This window comes from Dipodomys ordii, unplaced genomic scaffold (assembly GCF_000151885.1).
Source record: "Dipodomys ordii isolate 6190 unplaced genomic scaffold, Dord_2.0 Scaffold2, whole genome shotgun sequence".
Classification (NCBI taxonomy): domain Eukaryota; kingdom Metazoa; phylum Chordata; class Mammalia; order Rodentia; family Heteromyidae; genus Dipodomys; species Dipodomys ordii.
Genome location: NW_012267218.1, coordinates 14,778,641 through 14,802,903, shown reverse-complemented (window position 1 = coordinate 14,802,903; position 24,263 = coordinate 14,778,641).

The window sequence follows — 24,263 nt, the reverse complement described above, 5'->3', positions numbered from 1 at the left end:
GTAAGTCCAGCTTTTGGCATATAATAATTTGCCTATGGATATATAGAGAAAATAATCCACAAGTAAAATCTCACACAGCAATTCTATAGCACAAAGGGTGAAGTATTTACTGCACGTTTTCCTTCTGTAATCAATTGTTTTAAATGAGGATCCATAATTACAACCAACCCCTTGTAAAATTCACCATGAATCCTGATTGCAGTGATTTATTATCTGTGCTTAGTTTCTTGATTTATCAGGAGTTCAACATAAGTAATAGATGGCCAGGCATGGGCCTGAGCTTCATGCATTAAAATCCTCAAGGTGTATTATTCATACATGTGAAGCAAAATGCCAGGTGGTGGTTTCTGTAATAATCCAATCTCTCAATTGTTCTGTGAAACAGTATGATGCTGGCAGGTGCTGTTTGAAGACTCTAAAACAACAAGACTACAGAATGCCTTAACTCACTCTCCTCCCAATATTTGTAGTAGTTCACCCAAATAGAAAATAACTTATTATTGTAGTGAAATATATATCATGGATAAAGAACAAAGACAATGAAAAGCGAAAAGAAAGATGGGAGATAGAAGGGGATAAAAAGAAGTAAATGATAAATGGAAAGGAGAATGGAAGATAGTAGCAGAAAATGAGTAGGAAAAAGGTAAAAGACAAGTAGAAATGTGAAGGTAGAGGAAAAGTAGAGAGGAGAGAGGAAAGAAAAGGTGGGAGTGGTTTGGAGAAGATGAGAGGGGGAGAAAGAGGGGAAGAGGAAGGAAAAGAGAAAGAGGGAGACAGGGAGGGAGGGGAAGGGAAGGACAGGGGAGGGAAGAGGAAGGGAAAGGAAGAGAATTAGTATCTCAAGTGTTGTGATCTGAGTCTTCAATATCCCCTCAAAATCTCACCTTGGATTTATTGGGAGTTGTACCTTTATTAGGTTGGGGGGGTGTGTGAGTGGGAGATTTAAATTTTCAGAGAAGATACATTTGAAGAATTTGCAAGGCCCTAAACTCTTCCCTTTTCTTTTTGATGACCTATGAGGTGATGATTTTCTTTGTCCTCCATAGCCAACCAAACATTGAGAATCTCTCAAACTGTGAACCAAAACTATACTTTTTTCTCTTTATAAACTGTAATCGTGATGGGAAAGTTAACGCACATACACTTCAATTTTTGAAAAATGTTCTCTCTACCCTTTTAAAAAAAACATCATTCAAGTTTCATGCTAAATATGAACTTAACTGGTTCTGATTTGTCACCAAGAACTTTACATCCTTCCCCCCCCACAATGATCTTACATTATGGCAAGTGAGGTATTGTCCATTGTAATAGAGGTTATTAAACTGCCTAATATTTGAGTTTTCCTTTACATTAAAAATCTTAAGAAGTTATTCTGCATTTGATGTATAGTCTCACCCAAAAGTGAAGTGTAAAGAATAGATTAACTCATGAATCACTTGTGTCCAATCTTTGGATAGATAAATTATAACTAATATATCAGATTTTGAGATACTATACTTCCTCGTTACCCATGAGAAGTACATTCAAACATACTGAATCAGAGAAAGTAACAAATACTATGTAGATTTTTTTTCTTTATAAATACATATCTCTGGTAAAATCTATTTTAATTATGTACAGCTAAAATCATAAACAAAAATTAAACAAACACTATTATATTAATTATGTGGCAATAAAAATTTTCTGAATGTAGACTTGTTCCATCTCCTTCCAAATAAAATTGTTGGTCTGTTTTTTAAGAGATCACACACTCTTCACTCCAAACTTACACTGGTTTTATTGTATTCCCTGCAGCATTGCCACATTATATCACGGTTGAGTTGCCCTTTCATGTTTTATGAGCTGGTGGCTCCTTTGTACCTTTATCAATGTAGGCTCTGTTGTGATCTACTTCCCAAGAAGGCTGGTTCTATTTCAGTTGAAGACTTGTTCTAGATATCTTGTCTCCTGATCAACTTACTCAGCTTGGCCAGAGTAGAGATAGCAGCTTGGTCATCCATAGCTGGAGGCTGTCCAGCCATCTTGTACTCCAAAGTCTGTGTAATTACCAGCCACTTTCAGCAAATGCGGGCTAGTCTCATTTCACATCTTCGTGATGAAATCCTCATAATAATTCATCTCAATACAAAGTTGCCCATCAGAACATGTTTTCTATTCAGGACTTCTGCCTAATTTTCCACCTTAACTAAGCGTTTAACATATACAGTGGCTTTTGATTGAAGGGAAATGGAAAAACTACCCCTGTATCTATTCATTCTTCACAATTTCAATGACAGAAGGTCCACTGTAACAATAAGTTTGGATTTTACTTGTGTTTTACCCTTACAACACAAAAACTTGAAACATCTTTTCATTTAATGCAAGCACTTTCTGCTTCCCACCTTTTTCAGATTGTGTCCAAATTGCCAGTATCAATGGTCTAGTTTGGGGGGACCATTATTAGGTAAAATAAGGGCAACTTAAGAAGCTGCAGTACTATGACAGTGATAACAAAGATACCTACTAAGTGGCTAAGACACCTACTAAGTGGCTAGCAAACAAATAATACAATATGGCTACCCAGGACAAAAACATGATTCACATCTTTGTAAATCAGGACAGGGAAGAACTGTGGGAAATTTGATTATTCAATACACACTCAGAATACTGGTGCATTATTTAAAATTCATGAATAGTTTACTTCTGGAATTATTCATAAGATATCTTTGTATGGAAGCTAGTCACAAGGAACTGAAACCATGTAAAGTAAAAATGCATATCAAGGGTATTACTGTTGATTTAAATGAGATATAATAGGCATTTCATTTCCTATTTGTCTCCTAAGAAATTTCAACACATACAATGGAAATCTAATTAGTAGAAAAAGACATCTTTCTTCCTTCAAGATGAATGAGAGATGAAAGGTGGGAGAATGCAGTCATAGTATTCAATGTCCACACCTGAAAATGAATTAGGAAAGTTGGTGGGATAGAGGGGGTTGGGGGATGTAGGGGAGAATTAGGAATGAGGTGGCATTGATTAAGATGCATGGCTCTAAAATAGTGTTTGAGACAAGCACTCTATTTAAAACACTCGTGCATGTTTTTCTGGGGTCTGTGCTCTATATCTTTTCCTGTACAGTGATCCTAAGTACTGACATGTTCAACATCACTTCAAGTTAAAATTGTTGTTGATATTCCAACCATCAATTTTGCATTCTAGAAAGATAGGAGGAAGGAATGAAAAAAGTGAGGGAGGGAGGGAGGAAGGGAGGGAGGGATGGAGGAAGGAAGGAAGGAAGGAAGGAAGGAAGGAAGGAAGGAAGGAAAGCAGGCAGGCAGGCAGAGAGGGATGGAGGGAGATAGGGAGGGGGAAGGACAGGTGGGAAGGAGGGGAAAGAAGGGTGGGAAGGAAAGAGGAAGGGAATTTGAAAAAGTAAGGCAAACACACATGCCCAAATTCATTCCTTTTTAATTAACAATAAAGTTTACTTGAAATGCATATATTTGAAGTATATATTTTCTTGACCTTGAGATTACAATACTCAATAAAAATTAAATAATTTTGTTCAGACCCTTCTTATATGCTCCCTATTGAACCTTAACTCAGATTTGAAAAGATTACCCTCTTTTCTTGCTTTTCATACTTATTGACCCAGTCCAGTGGAAAAAAAAATCACACCATAGATATAATATGCTGTATAGATGTCCAGGTGGTTACATTTATCAACAGTCCATTGCTTTTAAATCACTTAATACCTTCCTATTAATTCACACACCACAATGCTAAGCCGCTTGCTTAATGGACATTTGGAATTGGTCCCATTTGGAATGACCATGAACGAAGCGGCTACAAGCATTTGGGTTGATAATGTGAAAAAAGGATAATCACAGTATAGTTTGTTTTGTGAAAGCTGCGAGAGGTCCAAAGTGGTCATAGCATTTTATATACCCACCAACAGCATTCATATTTCCCCACTTCCTCACTAATCTTGGTTTTGGCAGGCTTTAAACCACATTTATTCTAGCATATCTCATTGTGACTTTAATTTATGTTTACCTGATAATATATGCTGTTAATCATCTTTGTATTTTCTTTATAATAATCTCCATGTATGTGTGTATGTGTGTGTGTTTGAGTGAGAGACACAGAGAGAGAGACAGAGAGAGAGGAGAGAATATTTTCTCATCAGCTCTGTTTGTTTTTTTTAACAAATAGTCATTTGGTAAAGTTATTTACAAATATAAATTCTTATATTATTTGTATATTACAGGTAAATGTCTTTTGTAATATTTGAATATTTCAAATATTCACTCATTAGCTGTTTATTTTATTTATTATTTATTTTATTAATTACCAGCACTTTATGGTTTATTTTTAATGAAACATTTATGTTGATAGATTTAATATATTTTAAGGCAAATATGCTGTTGTTCAAAGCAATTTTTGCTGACCAGAAGGTTGCATTATGTTGAATGTTCTTTTTTTTTTTTTTTGGTACAGTCGTGGGGCCTGAACTCTGGGCCTGGGCGCTGTCCCTCAGCTCTTTAGCTCAAGGCTAGCGCTCTACCACTTGAGCCACAGTGCCACTTCTGCTTTTTTCTTTTTTGCTTATGTGGTGCTGAGGAATCAAACCCAGGGCCTCATGCATGCAAGGCAAGTGCTCTACCACTGAGCCACCTTCCCAGCGCTGAATGTTCTTAATTCTTTGTATTTCCCTATTTTAAAATTAGCTCATCAAATTCTATAAAAGAAGTGTTTAAAAAGTTTTCTGTGTGTGTGTGGTTTAACTAGGATTTTCTTGACTCCTAGTAAGAACAACATTGAATTTTCCATCTCACAATAAAGCATATTTTCCTATTTTTCAGAACCTTTAAATTTTCTAAGGAATTTTTATAGTTTCTCAGTGTATGGGAATTGTGTATATGTTTAATCTAGTATATTAATATTCATGAGAGATAGTGGTATTGTAGGTTTTTTGGGGTTTTTGTTTGTTTGTTTGTTTTTTGCGGTCATGGGGCCTGAACTCTGGGCCTGGGTGCTGTCCCTCAGCTCTTCAACTCAAGGCTAGCACACTACCACTTGAGCCATAGCACCACTTCTGGCTTTTTCTGCTTATGTGGTGCTGAGGAATCAAACCCAGAGCCTCATGAAGGGAAGTACTCTTCAACTGAGCCACCTTCCCAGCTCCTGGTTTTGTAGTTTTTAATCTCTAAATTTGCTACATCTGACTGTTTAAAATGTAAAAGCACTCAATGTAAGAGTCTCTTGTTTTCCTTCAATGTTTGATAGTCTTAACCATTGGAATCATTTGGAGCTTGAAGGTTTCTGCTAAAGTTTTGAACCTATTTCCTGTTTTAGTTTTTATGAATGTGAGTGGGTTTGAGTGATTGAGAATTTTGTCTGTTTTATCTATATTGTTGATTGTCATAAAATTGTTTACACTAGTTCCTTACTTTTATGTTAAAGTTATAGAATCTGTCAATACTGATATTGCTGTGTGCTTTCTTTTTGTTTTTATGTTGGTCATGGGCTTGAACTCTGGTCCTGACTGCTATCTCTCATCTCTTTAGTTCAAGGCTAGCACCCTAACACTTGAGCCACAGCACTATTTCTGGCTTTTTCTGGTACTGTGGTACTGAGGAATCAAACCCAGGGCCTTATGCATGGAAGGAAAGCTCTCTACCACTGAGCTCCAGGTGTGAGGGCTCTCTCTCTCTTCCTTCCCCCCCCCCCGCTTGCTCTCTCTCTTGCTCTCTTGCACTCTTGCTTGCTCTCTCTCTCGCTCTCTCTTCTCTTCTATCATCTTCCCCACCCTAAGGTTTCATATATATTAATCATTAATCATTTTGGGAAAAACTAAAAAATTCAAAAGGTTTACATGTCTCTGTGTGTTTGTTGTTGTTTATAAGAAAAGTAACTATATTGGAGCCCTTTTAATTGTATTGGGCCTGCTTTTATTCATTTTAGGGCTAAGATGGTCATTGTAGTAGTAGTAGTGTGGTTAAAATGTCTGCCTGTACTTTGAATCCTTCATTCCTTCAACAAGCAATGTAAGTACTGGGCCATGCCTCCAGCTCTGATTTTTGCTGGTTATTGTTGACATAGGTTCTTGCTTTGTATGTGTGTGTGTGTATGTGTGTGTGTGTGTGTGTGTGTGTGTGTTTATGCCTCGGTTTGATTGCTTGTCTTAGGCTTGAGTGTCGCTGGGATAACAAGTGTTCACCATTGTACATTGCACATCTTTCCTAGGTTGGTTTCAAACTACCAACCCTCCATTCTCATCCTAAGGATCTATGATTACAGGTCTGAGCCATCTAAGAACAGCATTTTTAAAAAAACATTTCTAAAATCTAATCACTTTGAAATATCTTGTAATCTAGTAAACACAGACCATTAAGATCACTTGATTCATTTTACTACCAAAAGAATGAATTATTTTCAAATGTTATGTTTCTATATTTCATTGAGGCACAAAAAACTTCACTGAATTTGGCATTCGCAAAGCTGGTTGTATTTCTACTTATAACTTTTATCATGGGCAAATAACTTCCAAAGGGTAAGATTCAGCACTATCCAATAAAATCCTAACCATGGTTGTTATAAAATTATATGAGATAATTTATATAATACAACTCTTTACTTGTAGTAAAGAAAATACCTTATAATTACTTGTTTGCTTTGGTATCAAGCCTCACACCTTAAAACTCACATACATATAATATTAGTGCTGCAATAATTCTTTCCAGAATGCAAGGAAACAGTAAGTCCAATAGAGGTGGATGCCCACTGCATACACGTTTTTGTAAATTTTCTTTCAGAGAAACTTGGTATTAATGTCTCTACCGTAGCACTGTTATAAATCGTGACCTTCCACCAGAAGGGGTGGGGGGGGTTAGTGGTAAAAAGCTATGATATCATAATAAGCTATAATTGTCAGTAATCCCTTTGAATATTCTTATAAAATTGAGTGTAATTTCAAGAAAGGGCATTAGGTGTCTTGAGGCTTTTTCCCAGATGCTTCCTGTCATCTTGTCAGTCCTGGGAAATTGAAAATTTTATATTTGAATAGATTTGATCAGACAGGGTATATAGTGAAACAAATGGACACCCTGATAGACTTTTACAGTGGCAACAGGATGAATTTCTTTCTTGAAGACCAGGTTTGGCCCAATTAGATTTCAGATAAACTGTGACATGTGTACTCCACTCACTGTTACAGCTCGTTGGCATATTTGAAGAGCATATCTTCCCCAAATCAAATTGAACATAGCATAAATGGGGGGGTATTAACATATTTCCAAAAAATACTCCTGTTGCTCATCTTCTAGAATGAGGAATGGCACACATACTGGTTAGGGTAATTTGTTAATAATCTAAACTCAAGTTCTCCAGTTGAGTTGAAAAATAATGAGAGAACAACTCAATGGGGACTCCTTGGGACAAAGTATTGGTAAACATATATAACTACAAGAACCTCAGAACCTGTCATATGAGAATTTACACACCCTTCTGAGTGCTTGAGTTTACCAAAATGAACTTGTAGATCAAATCTCCTCCTAGCTCTTAAATCACCTGAAGCCAAATGTTCAATAGCCGTTCTTGGATGAGATTCTAAGAAAGGAAATGCCTTCTTGCATTCATCCTTTGGAACCCTATGTGGGCACTGTAAAGAATTAGAGACATAAGGGAATCAGTGTGCATTTCAGTGGGAAAGTCCTTACCAATAACATACAAGGCCCTGAACTGAAACTTCAAAAAACAAACCAAAAAATTACAAGTGATTTCAGATTTTACAATGGTCTTTTAAAATGTGGCTCTATTTTTATTGTCTTATTTTTAAAGTCTATTATCTGCTTGTTAGAACTACAGAATGTACTCTTACTGCCATAGCAAAAAAAAGTAGATGAAATTATAAATAAAGAACACAGAATGTCAATGCAATGCAAGGTTTGTTTTTTTTAACAGTTTGTCAAGCCCTTTACCTCAACCATGCATCTGCTAAGAATTATTAAGAAAAGGTGGAACTGACTTAAATAGGATACATAAACCAATTCAATGTTATCTTCTTGCAATAAAATTTGAAAATTATGAATATCAATATATATAATCCAGCCTTAAATGAATTATCTGGAGCCTAATATTATAAACCATACCTCTCTAGCAAGGACAAGGCCCTGAGTTGAAAGAAGTCAGCTGGAATGCTTCCCAGCTCGCCTCCAACATTAACTCTGAATAGTTATCTCCCAACACTTCACGAGGATGGAGTCATTTCTTCCATTGTAGCTATCTTTCAAGCTTTTTAACATTTGTAAGTACACACATTGTGGATATGGAAAAAAGTATAAGGAAGGGACATAGTTAATAATTTACATTTTATAATACTCAAGAGCATTTAACCTGTTAAAAGTCAGCCTTGTAACTGTAGTTGGAAAATTAATTCAGACTTTGAATCACCATGTAATTTTTTTTCTCATAATATTGAAACATTTCTTTAAAACCTAAGAATCACTATATTTAAAGATTAGTCATGTTCAAATTTCTTCTAAGTAATTTTTAATGCAGATCCAGATGCTGGGGTTCATGTCTGTAACTCTAGCTGCTGAGAAGGATGAGGTTTGAGGGTTGCAGTTGAAAACCAGCCCTGACAGGATAGTAGGTGAGACTCTTAACCATTAAAAACTAGAACTGGAGCTGTGGCTCAAGTAGCAGAACACTAGCCTTGAACAAAAAAGCCCAGGGAAAATGCCCAGGCCCTAGTTTAAGCCTAAAAATCAGCATTATATATCAGATAGATAGATAGATAGATAGATAGATAGATAGATAGATAGATAGATAGATAGATAGATAGATAGATAGATAGATATGATAGATAGATGATAGATTGATAGATAGAAAATCTTATGCAGATGCATAAGATAAACTGGGAATAAAATTTTAGAAAGATCTAAGTTTTTCAATTCTTTTTACTTATCAATTTTCATTTAACACTGACAAACGATAATGGAAACTTTCTTTTGCTAATTAAGAGAAGACAAATCATGAGAACATAGTAAGATAAACACACATTTTATGAACAGAAGCTCACAGCATAAATTCACCGTGTAAGTTTTATCATGACAACACTGATGGAGTGACTACTCTCTAACTAGTGTGAGAGGGACACAATGAAGAAAATACATGTTGCTACATGCCCCCATTGTCAGTTTGTTCTATTAGTTTGGCAAGTTAAGAGTGATCATTACCTGGGCTTTAGGGTCAAGAACACATGTCCCAGATTTCTACGCAGCCTTAAAAGTAGTCTGTTAACATTTTAATGTCATGTTGAACAAAATGGAAGGCCCAGGTTCCAATTTTTGCCTGTTTCCTTGGCATAGTTATTAATAGGCCCTTGTACACACTCAAAATTTGGACAGTAGATCGATTAACTGGTTTAATTCTATGAAAGTGGCTTAGGCCTTCAATTTATCGATTGCCATAATAATACACATAGCAATCATCTAGCTCATTCATTTCCACTAGAGATAGAGAATAACTTTAAATGTAATTTTAAATTTGCTTGTAACAACACTTTTAAAATATGCAGGATGGGGCTGGGAAGTTGGCTCAGTGGTAGAGCGCTTGCCTTGCATGAATGAGGCCTTGGTTCGGTTCCTCAGCACCACATAAGCAAAAAGAAAAAAGCCAGAAGTGGCGGTGTGGCTCAAGTGGTAGAGTGCTAGCCTTGAGCTGAAGAGCTGAGGGACAGAGCTCAGGCCCAGAGTTCAGGCCCCACGACCGGACATAAAAAAATAAAATAAAATAAAATATGCAGGATGAAGTGCTACACACCTAGAATCCTAGATACTGAGGAAGCAACGACAGGAGCATCATTTTTTTTCAGGCCAGCCAGGGCAATAGTTAACAACATAGCCTTTCTGAAAAACTAAATGCAAGAGGATTGGGGATGTAGCTCAAGTGCTAGAGGCTTGCATGTTATCAAGCATGAGACCCTGAGTTCAAACCCTTGTACTGAAAAATAATAAGTGAAAAGAAGGTAAAATAAATGCAATGAAATATTTCTAACTCAGTCTATACAAAGTAATACGTTGTGTGTGTGTGTGTGTGTGTGTGTGTGTGTGTGTGTGTGAGTGTGTGTGATTATGTGTGTGTGTGTGTGTTTCAGTCCAGGTGCTTGAACTGAACTCAGGGTCTGGGCACCATCCATGAGCTTTTGTGCTGAAGGCTGGTGCTCTACCACTTGAGCCACAACTGACTGATTGGAAATCAGTCTCAGGGACTTTCCTGGCTGACTTCATATGTCAGTTTTATGAGTATCTAGGATTACGTGTAGGGGTCACCAGAACCCAGCTCTAAGTAATATGCTTTTAATATGTAGTAGCTATGAATAGACCTATGCACAGAACTGGAAATTCAAATCTTCTCTTAGTTTATCCGAAAGAAAGCCTGGCTTTTGTGGATAAAAGTTCAACCTGGTTTCATTCTGGGGTCATCCAGCTGACTCTGGAGCACAAAGCAATTTCTAAGGAAGTGTCCTTGAAGAAGGTTTCTATCCTGTTCAGCAATTCACATAAGTGTCTGAGCATTCAAGGTGCTAAGGTGCTAAGGGTAGGCTGAGTCGATGGAGCATCAGAACTGAGAGAGCTGGTCGAGTTCCTCCCCAAACAATGACTCACTGCAGAACATTCCTTAGAAATCCCATCAATGTATCCCTGTAGTTACAGGAACACCTTAGGTCTGTACTGCATACCATTATACATGACACATCAATGGCCCTTTTGTTTGTATACCTGTGACCCATGGCTAGTTCCTGGGAATACTGCTAAGCAAAATGTTGCAGCAATGATTAACACCACAGGAACCACATTCTCCTCCTCTATTGGTGCAGGGAGATAAATGTAGACTACAGCAATATCTCTCCTAGTACCCTGGTGTGAACACATGAAATCAAGACTGTAAAGAGTCTATCTCTGTCTTTTCTTCACAAAGCTTCTGAAAGGAAACTTTGTAGGATCATGTAGTATATTGGGAAGTAGACTGTGAAGGCATGTTCCACTCCAGTCCTCTGCTCTAAAGATCTGAGAATTAACTCTCAGAGGAGACCTTTTTACTTTTTACCTCCATAGGATATGGAAACATAGAGTAATAGTCCCTAAAGTATGCCATAAGAAGAAAATTTATCATAGACATGTAAGGATATAGTTTAGAGGAACAAATGCCTACTAAATTTATTTAGTCCCTGTTGTTGCCTAAAAGTATTTAATTAAATTGCATCCTAGTATTCCTATGCTGGTTTTAGTATACACTTAGGGTTTCTCACCCTAACTTTTTAAGGAACACTCATGTTAAATCAAAATGGTCTATGTCTCTGTTTAAGGCCCAATGAATTCTCATCCTGCTATGTGCACGTCAGTCACATAAACATATAGCCATCCACGGACTAATGCTAAATTTAAAAGGTTGTTGAAGGGTTTGGCAGAGTGCAAACTGTAGAGTGTTCATGAATAAAATCTCTCTTAAGTGAGGAACATAAAATATTTGGCATTTCTGCTATTTCTCCTCTACATTCTACCTCTTCAAACAGACATGTTTTGGTTCAGCAAATAATTATGGAACATTTAGCACATTCCATTCCTTGATACTCTTCCTGGGAAAACAAGGTTGTCTAAGCAGATCTCTTCTCTTTCTTTGTGGTTGTTTACTTGGCTTACTTAGAGGTCTGTACACTTTCTAGTCAACCAAGTGCAAATGGCAAATCAGCTATGAATTAGTATACTCACACAAGGAAGTGTCCTCCAAATATTGAAAGAGAAGGCGAGGTGCTAAGCTCCCCAACATTTTCAATGCTTTATTTACATGGCGACAGCAGTGTTGGTAGTGTGACTTACCCAGGAATACATTCCAGGTCAATCTGGGTGCTCCCTTTAAGGATGATGCAAAGAAATTGATTAAGGTCAAGTCATTGTTCTACTTCAGGATGCAAAGAGTAACTTCCATGTCTATCAACAGCATCATTATGGAATGGTAACAGCAAGGAAAAAAAATATTTTGAGGTGACTTTTGCTAGCTCCTGGGGAGCTCAATGAAAAAGCAGTTAGCTAGTTTCAACATTAAGAGACAAGACATATAATTATTTAAGAAAATGAATGAGTATTCTCTTAGACTGGCACAAACCTTGACGTCTACAGCTAAAAATGAGAGAGTATTGTCACAACCATGGTCCTGATGATTGTCGCAGGAGATCCCTCCAGACCTCTGGCTGGGCCACAGCCTTAGATCAAACATTATTATCCATTTTCCTCTGGAGACTGAATAAGATTTCCTTTGCAACACCAAATATTGTGTATCTACAGTTACCAGATCTGCAAGTCTATGTGACTTCTAAGCTTTCTTCCTAGTCCAAAAGTCTACAATATTAGTGATGAACAGAAGCTGCAGAAACTTCTGACCATCTTTTTTTGAATTTTTGAATTTGTAATTATTCTTAATTTAGAATTAATTAGAGGAAATTATAAGCCCCTCATTAATCTAATTTAAATCATTGTATGAACTGTTTCAAGTGAATACAATAGCCACCAGCACATAGTCTTAACCTTTGAAAGCAGTTAGTTCTGTAGTTTGGTATTCATTAAGCAAACATCAGTCTGCCTATACTGGATTTTTCTAGGATGAGGTGTGACTTGCTACTTAAATCAAACTTAATTATTTAATGAGGTAATTAAAAATAGTGCATGTTTTAGATTGTGATTTATGAGGTATGAAGTTACATTATTTTACAGCTATGTGTCTAGAAAGGCTTCTTTGTATCCATAAAGCGTGATTAAAATTTCTTATAATCTCTCTAGCCAATGCTGTTGTAGAAAAATGAGCTCTGCCTTGAAAAGATAGATACCATTTCTTTTGAATAAATGCTCATCTGTTTATCCTGTCATTTTTATCTTTAAGCAGTAATAATCGCTCATATCGCTTTTAAAAAATTCTTAATTAAACTATGGGAAATAAATGAGCTACATTTCTGTAGATGACAAGTTGAATGACAAATGTATTTCAAAATTGAACTAAACACCAAACACTGACAATATTCAAAACATTCTTCTGCAGAGATATTCTCTGCTAAAACACATGATAAAATATTGATTGACTTTTCAGTTTAAATATTGAAAGTCGTTCTTCACACGAAATGGAAAGCAAGCAAATATGATCTGAAACACAACAGGCAGAAGAGGACGGATACCTCTCCTGTCCTAAAGTCATCCCACAATAGCTCTGGCTTGTGATTTGATTTATAATTTGTACTCTCAGATGGAGTGGAGATGCCCACTGTAGCCAGGCACTTGTAACAATAAAGTGGGTCATATGTTATACCATATTACATATAGAAAACTTGAGACTTAGGGGGGCTCAGGATAAGTGTCCCAAGAGGAATGCTCGGGGAGACACACATCCCGTGGTCAGTGTGGCTGACTTCAGCATTCCAGAAGCAGGCGAAGGAGATGCTGTCTTGGGTTGTGGGAAGTGGCATGGACAAAGCTGGATGTGCTGCAGAATGGAGGTATGCTATAGGAGGTTGCTGAGATAGATCATGAAGACATACTGTCCTTCTCTTCTAATGTTCCTTCTCTCCTATCGACAGATAGAGCTCAGCATTTTGTCATTTGGACACACACACACACACATATATATATATATACATATATATATATGTATATATATATGTGTGTGTGCATATATATGTATATATATACATATATATGCACACACACATATCATACTCTACCTCCTGTTGAACAGCAACTGTTTTGTACAACTATTAACAAATAATAAGGATATCATTTTTAAAATAGTATTAAATTTTGGTAGATCCCTGTAAATCAATAACCCACTTGCCCCTTAAAATTCATTGCACGTCCTTCCCTGAACTGAGGATGTGGAATGGAGGAATCATGAATAGCAAGGATTTACAGACTTTGGGAGGAATTTTTTGTTTTTTTTTTTTTCACTCTTTGTGGTATTAAAACTAAAAACTGGAATATACGACTTGCTACAGGGAAAGAGCAGGCCTGCAAAATTAACAGCACCTTCATTTTCCTGTAAATGGTATGTATATTCTTCATGGTTGAATAGTATTCCATTGTGCACACATACCTCATTTTCTTCATCAGTTCATGAGCACCTAGGTTGATTCCATAGCTTGGCTATTATAAATAATGGTGCTGTAAACATTTGCCTTTATTGCATGCAAACATACATTCCTTTGGAAATATGCCCAAGAGCAGTACAACACAGTCATACAGCAGTTGTTAAGTTTCAGGTTTTTTTTTTTTGAGGACATTAGTGGTTACACTAATTTACATTCCACTAACAATGTGTAAGGTTCTTACACCATCCCCAAATCCCACCCCCAACATTTTTGTTTCTTTTCTTGATGTCAGTCATCCCAGTAATTTTAATTGAAGTGAGATAGACTCTAAGTACAGTTTAATTGGCACTTCTGTTAAGCAAAGGAAGCAAATAAGACTAGAAAGACAAATATCAAATATTGTCCCTCAAATAAGGAATCAGAGCAAAATAATAGATAGGTAGATAGATAAATAGATAGATACATAGATACATAGATAGATGCATAGATGGATACATAGATAGACACATAGATACATAGATACACTAAAGAGTAAAATATGGGAAAGGAAATTTTTTGGGGTGATGGAAACCAGTGTTAGAGAGTGATGGGAGAGGGTGAAAAAGGAAAATAATCAAAGCACTTCATGTTCATGCATACAAATAGAATAATAAAAGCTCTTCAGGTGTTTTGAAAGACAAGGGGGTTTTGAACAGAGTTCATTTTAGAAATTCAAATTAATATCAGAAAGAAACCCCTAATACAAAAATAATAATAGCCAGTCATGAGTGGCTCATGACTATACTCCTAGCAACTCAAGGGTAAGATCTGAGGACCATGGTTCAAAGCCAGATCATGTTTCAAAGCCAGCAGGGGCAGGAGACTCTTATCTCCAATAAGCAACTAAAAAACTCAAGTGGATCTATAGCTCAAGTGGTTGAGGACTAGCTTTGAGAAAGATAGTTCAGGGACAGAACCCAGACCCTGAGTTCAAACCCCATGAATGGCACAAAGAAAAAAAAAGGAAAAAAATAATAGTGCAATCATAGACTGTAAGAAAGACCTAGAAGTTGAAACGCATCCAGTCTTGGACCTCTCTCCTTCATGCTACTTGAAGAACACATTCTTTAGAATGGAAAGAATGAGGTTCCAATTTTGTTGCCTACACTAATTAGCAATTTCTCAAAGTTCTCTAAAATGCATTAAGCGCTCCCTTCGTGCTGGAAAAAAATAATATTCAAATAATGTCATTTGATTCTCTTATTTCAATTTATAACATTATTGCATTAAAGCAAAACATCAGCTTACATAAGTTTAGTGTTTTACCATATGGACAAACCTTTAAAAAATCAAATAGTACATGTGTAGGAGAGAGGGGACCTTCCTGCACTCACCGTAGTATTTTCATTTTCTTCCTATAGCTCCTTCCCTTCAATTTCTCCATACACCATGTTTAAATGATGTTGAAAGCTCTGGCAATAAATACACACCCTTTTCTGGGATTTTAAACATTTGGAGATACTTCTCTCACTAGATTTTGTCGCTTTTCATAATAAACTTTCGAGTTATACAAAGTTGTCCATTAGAAGCCAGGTTAGTGAGCCTTAGGCTTGTGTGCACCCTTTATTCTAAGGAGTTTATTGACTCTCCAAAGGTCAAACAATCCTGAGAAGCCTTTTGACCTCTGGCCCCATTCCTGTCCACAGCAGGACTGCCTGATTTCCTCTCCTGATAGAGCCAGTGTTTTCTTTGTCTCTCTCCCTCCCAACCTCTGCCACGGTATACTTTAATGTCATTACCACATGGTTTTTAGACAAGTGGCCAAGGCTTCTTTGTATGCACAGACCTAGACAGTTCTTGGAATATGGGCCAAAATATAACTCCCTCTCACAATTTCCTTAGTGAAGTTATGCACTGAGAGAGTTTAAAATCTAACCCAGCCATTCCTAAAAGTATAAAAAATAAATTAAAAAGAAAAGATTGCCTCTTATGTAATCAGCCAATCTAATTATAAACCCAATAAAGTCACTTTTTCCTCCCACTCTTAAAAAACCCTTTTAAGGAAGGGATGGATTTTTAAGTGTTCAGAATGGCTTCCCTTTACTATTTCCTCACTGTGTTTAAGATGGAAATATTTTGGCAATTATCTGATGGTGGATTGCCTTTTCAACTATGGAGTAGGACCAAAATTTTTCTGGCTTTAAAGATAAGCAAAAGTACTTATTGAGTCTTGAGTAGTGATAAGAAAAGAAAAACAATAAGGACTCCAGCAACTCACTTGACTCTGTTCTTTTGTGGTGGTTGTTGCCAAGCAAATCTCAAAAGCATCAGAAGAACTAAAAGACAGAAGGAGCAGCCTGTCAAATAGTTATTAAGGAATAAATAAGAAATTTATATGAGATGACAGAAGAAAAAATAACTTGAAAAAATTAAATCTTAAATCTAGATATAATTATTAGAGGTTGCAATTATATATTTAATTACACATTTTTTTCTTCACTACTATCTGTGTGGTTTTTCTCTTTGCTCTTCTGAAGTCTATGCTTATCATTTTTATTGAATTAAAGAGATTTTCTCATTAACTCTTCAGCATCTCAAGGCTGTAGTTTGCATATCAGATCATTAACTATCTTATAAGGAAATTGGAAGGGTTGAATTCTCTGTTGCTTTAGGTTCTTATCATTAGTGTTTTGAAGTATCGATCTACTTTTCATTTCTAATATATGGAGACTAAATTGTCCACATGTCATATACTTCCCTTTTTTATATTTTTTCTTTAAGTAGCTGTACAAAGGGTTTTCAGTACAAACGGTTAGTTTATGATTAAAATACACATTGATCTAATGTCACCCTGCCAATCATTCTTCATCTCTCCTAAAAACCCCATTCATCCCTCATATACATTCTTTTCCTGACCAAAACAAGTTAAACTTTGTAGATATTATCTTAATATAATGTTATCCAAAACATTTTCTGAGATGTCAGTTAATGATAAAACCAATAACACTAATATTTTTCTTATAAATATTAATATTAAATGTATTATGTTAACAATGATATAAAATTTAAGTCAAATTCTTAGGTTAGATACCTTATCCAATATAAAGCTACACTTACTATAGAATAGAAATTATATTTAAAGATTACAAAGAAGACTTTATTCAAGGAAGGTTACTTTACTGGGGTTTTACATTCAGTGAAAGAATCTGTGCTGAATTCCAAACACAGAAGGGAAAAATGGGGAATTGGTAGTTAAGGAGCAAGGAAAGGAGATGGGGGAGGGGAACTTATTAAAAGGTGAGACAGGTCTTGCTAAATTCACTGACCAGGACTTTGACTGAAAGCATGATGATGATGATGATGATCTGTATCATGCTTAGACCAGAATTAAGGGGTTTCCATCAAACTAATTGGGCAAGATTTTTGTTTGTATTATACAATGCATAGATGAACAATAGCATGGAAAATCAAATGCCAAAGCAGAGAGAAGAATTGAGAAGAAAAGTCTATCAGAGTTAGACCACAAAGAGAATCTTTGTTACTCCAAGTACTCTCATATAAACTATTTCAAGTTCAGTTCTGAATACTCATAAACCAAGACCTCTCACGTTAGTTTTTTGGCCATTAATCTAACATTTTTGCTTACACTATTTTAATAACAATACCAGCATTTGAAACAACTCATACAAATAATCATTTAGTAGCCTTTTCTTTGTTTCTGTCTCTTTGTCTTTCTCTGTCTCTCTTTCTTTTTCTCTGTTTAATTTGCAGAAAAATATGGCCCTGTTGTGAAATTTTACATATCATTTAAATCTAATTAAGGTACATTGGACATATTCATGGACATGTTGCATGGAAACCCTTTTGTACAACTATTTAAAGAAAATAAAAATAAAGACTTTTTTCAAAACCCACACAACTGTTCTTCAAGGACCTTATAATCTAGCAAGGATAATACATGTGCATAATTCAGTACAATAGAAGGAATTGATTTGTAAATTAATGTAAATGTTATATACTAAATGAAAATCAGTTCACTAGTCGGAAAGTAATCATGAGATTCTAAGCAAAAGAGAATGTGTCCAGGCACTAGTGGCTCACACTTGTAATCCTAGCTAGCTAGGATGAGATCAGAGGATTATGGTTCCAAGCCATCCTGGGAAGACAATTCTCTGAAACTCTCATCTCCAATTAAGTACCAAAGAAAAATGTTGGAAGTGGAGATGTGGCTCAAGTGGTAGAGTGCTAGCCTTGAGCAAAAGAAACAGGGACCCTGATTTACAACCCCAGGCTGCCACAAAAAGAAGGAAAAGGGGGAGAAGGAGGAGGGGAAGGGAGAGTAGGAGAAGGAGGAAGAATAGAAGGAAAAGAAGAGGAAGGAGAAGGAAGGAAGAGAAGAAGAGAAAAAGAAGGAAGAGAAACAAGGAGGAGAAAGAAGAGGAAGAAGAAGAAAAGGAGGAGGAGGAGAACAAGAAGAAGAAGGAGAAGGATGAGAAGGAAAAGAAGAAGAGGAGGAGGAGGAGGAGGAGAAGGAGAAGAAGGAGGAGGAGGAGGAGGAAGAGGAGGAGGAGGAGGAAGAAGAAATGATGTGGACATGATCACCAAACTGAGCAGCATGAATACGTGAAGGCAAGGGATTTCAAGCAGAGGCAGTCACCAGCTTTAATTCAAGTGGGTAGGATTCTGGAGAAGGATTAGATCATCCACTAATTTATATTATTTTACTACCTGGACATAAGGTATATTACCAGTCACATAGTTAATGACAGAAGCTCAGAGCAAATGAGTGGTAAGATTGAAAACAGAATGAGCCAGATTGTAGAAGAGGCTGAATACTGACCTACAAAGTGTGGAAGTATTTGAGATGGTCCTGAAACTTTATTGATAGAAGAATAAAATATGAAGAAGTGAAGAGAAAGGGAGGTAGTAACCATCAGTATAAAATTTTCAGGTGAGTATAGAGAATGTTGCTTACTCTACCAAGCTCCAGGAGAATGAGACAATCACTAGATTGCTTTTAAGTTACAAGAGTGATCAGAAAAGGGGCCAAGGAAGCTTTTGCCGTCTTCAGAGAAGAAGTCAAAGAATTGAAAGGTAGACACTGAATGAAGGGAAATGCATTTATTGTGTGCTTACTAAGTGCTTTTCACTGTGCATTAGTGGGAATAACTCTGCCAAAGTCCACATTGAGTCTGTGAGTTAGATATCATTACAAGCATGTCTCAAGGAAGAAGTCACAGGCCAATAACTTCCAACAGCTTTTGTTTTGCAATGGAAGAGATCACCATATCTGCATCAGCTCTACCTCACCACAATCCACTCCCCAACCTTTGTTCATTTATACAAACCTTCTGAGTTTATATTTGTCCAGCAGAAAAATGATATCATTAAATTAGATGACTACCTACTTATTGCAGACTTGGATCAAATTTTCTGTTATTCTTGGCCTGATTCTAAGGTACCTTAGTCAGTTTTCCATTACTATACTGATTCCAGAGGCATTTATCAACTTCTGATAAGCAAGTTGGTGAGGGAGCACCTTATATAAAGAGACTATCTCATAGACCACACCTATTTACCTCAGGAGCCAATAAGCAAAAATCAAATAAACAAACATAAAAGATTAAGGAGGGAGACTGGGAAAACTTCATTCCTATCACCTAAAGATCTCTCATTAGTCCCTGACTCTTAAAGGTTCTATAACTTTCTAACAGACTCACCCTGGATAACAATCAGTAGGTGATCATTTGGGATTGTGAAAAGTTAACTTCCTCCATTCACTGACAGGTTGGACATGCAGAAAAATATCTTTAGATCAACCCCAAATAAGCTGGGTTCTCTGTATTATTTTTATTTCAGGTCTGAATAGAGAAAATTTAAACAAACAAGCAAGCAAATTATTTAATCAATTAATAAGAACTTCCAAAAAGGAGAGAAGAAATAAGGGGCGGAAGGGAAGAACAAAGAGAAGCGTGGCTGTGGATAAACACACATCTGAGTACTCTCAGGATTTTTGTCCTCTCTCTATCGCACCAAAGATGAAGAGATAGGGAGGTGAGGCCAAAATTAAACCTGCTGCATAATATATAATTGTGTCACCATGGTAAGAACCTACCACCAGGCACTGGTGGCTCACATCTGTAATCCTAGCTACTGAGGAGGCTGGGATCTTGGCATCATTGTTTGAAGCCAGCCAGGCAGGACAGTCTGTGACTGTGGCCTCCAATCATTCAAAACGTTGCTCTCGTGCTAGAATGCTAACTTTGAACAAAAAGAGCTTAGGGCCAGTGCTGCACCCCAAAGTTCAAGTCCCAGGACTGGCAAAACAAAACCAAAAAAAAACCCCTCTTTTTACCATCAAGTTATTATTTTTCTTTTTTACTGTTTCTTTTTTCACCTTTAGAAATCTCTCCAGGTAAATTTTCCCACTTCCCATCCTCCCTCTTATTCTTCCTTGGTGACTATTACTTCTTTCACCTTTAATCTAATAGACTTTGGTTCTATTTTGATGCAAATTGGATGGAGAGCACTTTGAGGAAGGAACAGTTGATTTAAATCTCACTTGGTCTGATTTCAGGATGCCTTACTTCATATTTTTTGGTGTGTGCTAAACTTGCCTTGCTTTTGAGTGTGCTTCAATCAAATCAAGATTTTTGCTTTGGCAGCAAGAAATTATTTCTAAAATGTGAAAATGGAACTTAATATATTCTAAAGAAGTCCCTTTTCCTTAACCTATCCTCAGTTTAATAACCTAAGTTTATGTTGTTTTTCGTTTAAATAATAATTCCTGTGATCTCAGTTAACTGCGATCATTTTAACAACAACAACAAAAAAGGCAATACAATTGTAATGTGACCTGACAAAGTACTTCAGATAAACCACTAGAACTGAGAGTCATTAAAATCCACAAGTGGAGGACTGCTTTCAAGTACAATCCTTCCTCATTGCCGGGAATTGAGTCAGCACAATTGGAGCTCTCCCTGTGGTCAACTTGCTTTTTCTGACTGAGATTATCTCACAACAAACAAGCCATTTGCCTCAATCCCAGAAAACCTTGCAGGTTGCCTCAGACCTTCTCCTGGCTAAACCCTGCTCCCTTTTCTTCCTTCGGCAGTTGCTATTGCCCAGAGTAATTTCTAATAAGATCTTCTGCACACAAATGTCTGGTTGAGAGTCTGTTTCCTGGCCAACCTGACCAGAAAATCTTAAGGATTTGGAACTATCTTTAAGGATTTTGGTTGACGTTGGTTCTGAGGGCAAAACCAAAAGGATCAAATACCACAGGGATAAAGAGATAGTCTGCGAGAAGGATTTGAAAAGAAAAGCCTCTAGAGACTGGGCGATTTTACCGGATAAGCGTGATCACTTATTCCACATGAGATCTCGAAGGAAGCCAGATCATCTGAAGCAGGTTTGAAACATAAGCCATTTCAATGCTTACTCATCAATAATGCAGTATTCCGTAAAACCAGGATTGAATATATTGGCTCGATGAGTGGAGGTTATTGAAGTAAAGTAAGAGGCAACACTCCCAGCGTGGTGTGATTCATCATGTTGGTTGAACTCAAGTAACATACCCTCAACTTGCACCCAGAGATACCTTGAACTTTGGTGATTTTCATCATGAGGTTTCAATTAATTTTGCAAACGCTTGATTTTTTTCCCCGCTTTGAGGTCCAAAATACAAATGCATCTTCTGCAAAAATAAAAAAGTGTGCAGCCATTAGACCATTGCACATTCCAGATCAAGTCTGTTTCAATTTGAATTTTCACAATGACCTCAAAGTATTAATCTTATTATTTTCTTCTGTAAAGAAGAACCATGGAAATCTGATTTCTTTGTATTTGTTGAAATCATATGGACATATGACCTTTGGAGAAGGAAAAAGGCTTTAGAATTCACAAGCAAAGAAGATGAAGAACTTATTTTTCATAACTTTTATCAGTGACCATATGTTCATATTGAGGAGCCTAGATTGCCCCAAGGAGGACTTTTTATTATTATTCATCAAGGTGACACTTAGGTTAGAAAGACTGTTCTTTAAAAAAAAAAACTATGAAGAATAATCAAGTAAAAATAAATACAAAGCTAAAGATCACAAAGTTACAGGGAATATATAAAAAGTAGAATGCAAATGCATTGACCATCGGAAACAATAAAGAACCTTCGGCACTCTGAGAAGAATAGCACAGTCGGGATTCACCACTCTTCCTTTTCAACACTCACACACAAGAAAATGTATTCACAGCTCATGTTGCAACTCCATCACGTTAAGCGTCCAGATGTCTATCTCATTGCATACACTCACGAAATTATCTAAGAATTTCAGAAATGTGTCTGCAGGAGTAGATTGCCGGTAGATAAGATTGCAGGGAATCATGTGCACACCATCCTTGTCTCTTAGCTTATTGTGAAACTTTAAAATATGAAATACATACATCCAATGGTTGAGGTTCCTCTTTTTTCTCTCTCTCTCTCTCTTTTATTTCCACCCTCAGAAAGATCCTGGACATTCCTGCCCTTCCCTATTCCTTCATTCTAGACTAATTATTTTAAGACCTGGTCTCTGCTTAAGAAAACAAGCAAATGTGGGTGAGGCTAAACGGAAAGTGATTTTATATAAAACAGACATCCTATTTTTAGGGAAAGGAATCTCAGCATCTTGGGAATTACTTTGAAAGAGCTACTAAGACTTAAAACAATGAGACAAGAGATCAGAGATAGAGAAAAGGAGAAGAATAAAAGGAGGGACTAAAGGCAGAGAATTAAGAGAGAGCTAATGACATTTGCTAATCTGATGTGCTCAAGCTAGAACTCTGCCACCACTCCCAGAAACAAAGACCCCAGACTGCATATGTAGGGCGCCTCATTATCCAGGAGCAGCTAAAGGAAGGCTTCCCAAGTCCTAGTATTGATCTGAGGTTCTCTTTGCTCTCTCCACACAGGGATTGGAGCTGATGAGTTATGGCAAGCACCATTGGAAACCTAGTCAGCTTCTTGTGGCTGGAACCTTCACACCACTTTGGCACTTGCTCATATCATTTAAATGTCATATCACCTTAGAAAGAAAAGGAAGCCTCCATATTTGCTTCCAACTTATGCCTCTGACAAAGTAATTGAGATAATTAACGCTGGTAGCTGCACTGCAGAGAAGAAACACCGTATGCTTCACATCGGGCATACACCATGTACACACACACACACACACACACACACACACACACCATACACCATACACCATACACCATACACAAACAAAGGTACGAATGAAGACTGAGCCTCAGTGAAGAAAGGAAGAAATTAGTACAAAGGTACAAATGAAGACTGAGCCTCAGTGAAGAAAGGAAGAAATTAGTTCATATCTACATTGCTAAAGATCTTAGAAGAATTAGGATTATGTCACCACAGCCCAGAACATAGAATTCTCCATCATCAAAGCAAAAAGAGGGGAATATTTATCAAAGATAAACACTGGTTAAAAAAAATCTACCTAAACTACCAATATTTTCTATTAAAATAATTATACCCGTCTTTTCCTCTTTATGAGAGGGTAAAGTGACAGTAGAGTAGACACATGAATATTGGAGTGGTCAAATTATTGGAGTGGCCAAGTATTTGCCTCCAGTAGAGGAGTGATTTTGAAAATAGTAGGTCCATCACAGAGTGCTGACCATTAAATATAGGTTCTCACCCACATATTTAAGCACCATAATTCCTTGACACCAGCTCTCTAGACTGAATCAAGAATATAGATGATCATTTCATTCAGGAAAAGTGACCAGAGCCAAAGTGAGCAACTATGTATTTTATCTTGCTAGTGGAGACCATGATCATGTTTAATATCCTGAAGCTATTCATCTACTATAAGAATGCTACTGCTTTATCCTACCAAACATGTATGGAAACAGAAATTGATAGTGTGTCTACTGTATATAAGGTATCGTGCATACCAGAGTAAATGTTCTAGCGTTGCTCAATAAAGAAGGAGTTAGAATTAGGTAAAAAGTGATATGAAGATGTCCATATGTTTTGAATTCTAAGATATTATGTGTTTTATGCTGTTTTTAAAAGGCCTTGACATAAACTGTGTTCTCTAAAAAATATATGGTAGAGTTTTAATTCTCCATACTTTAGACAGTGACTTCACTTACACACAGGACCAGT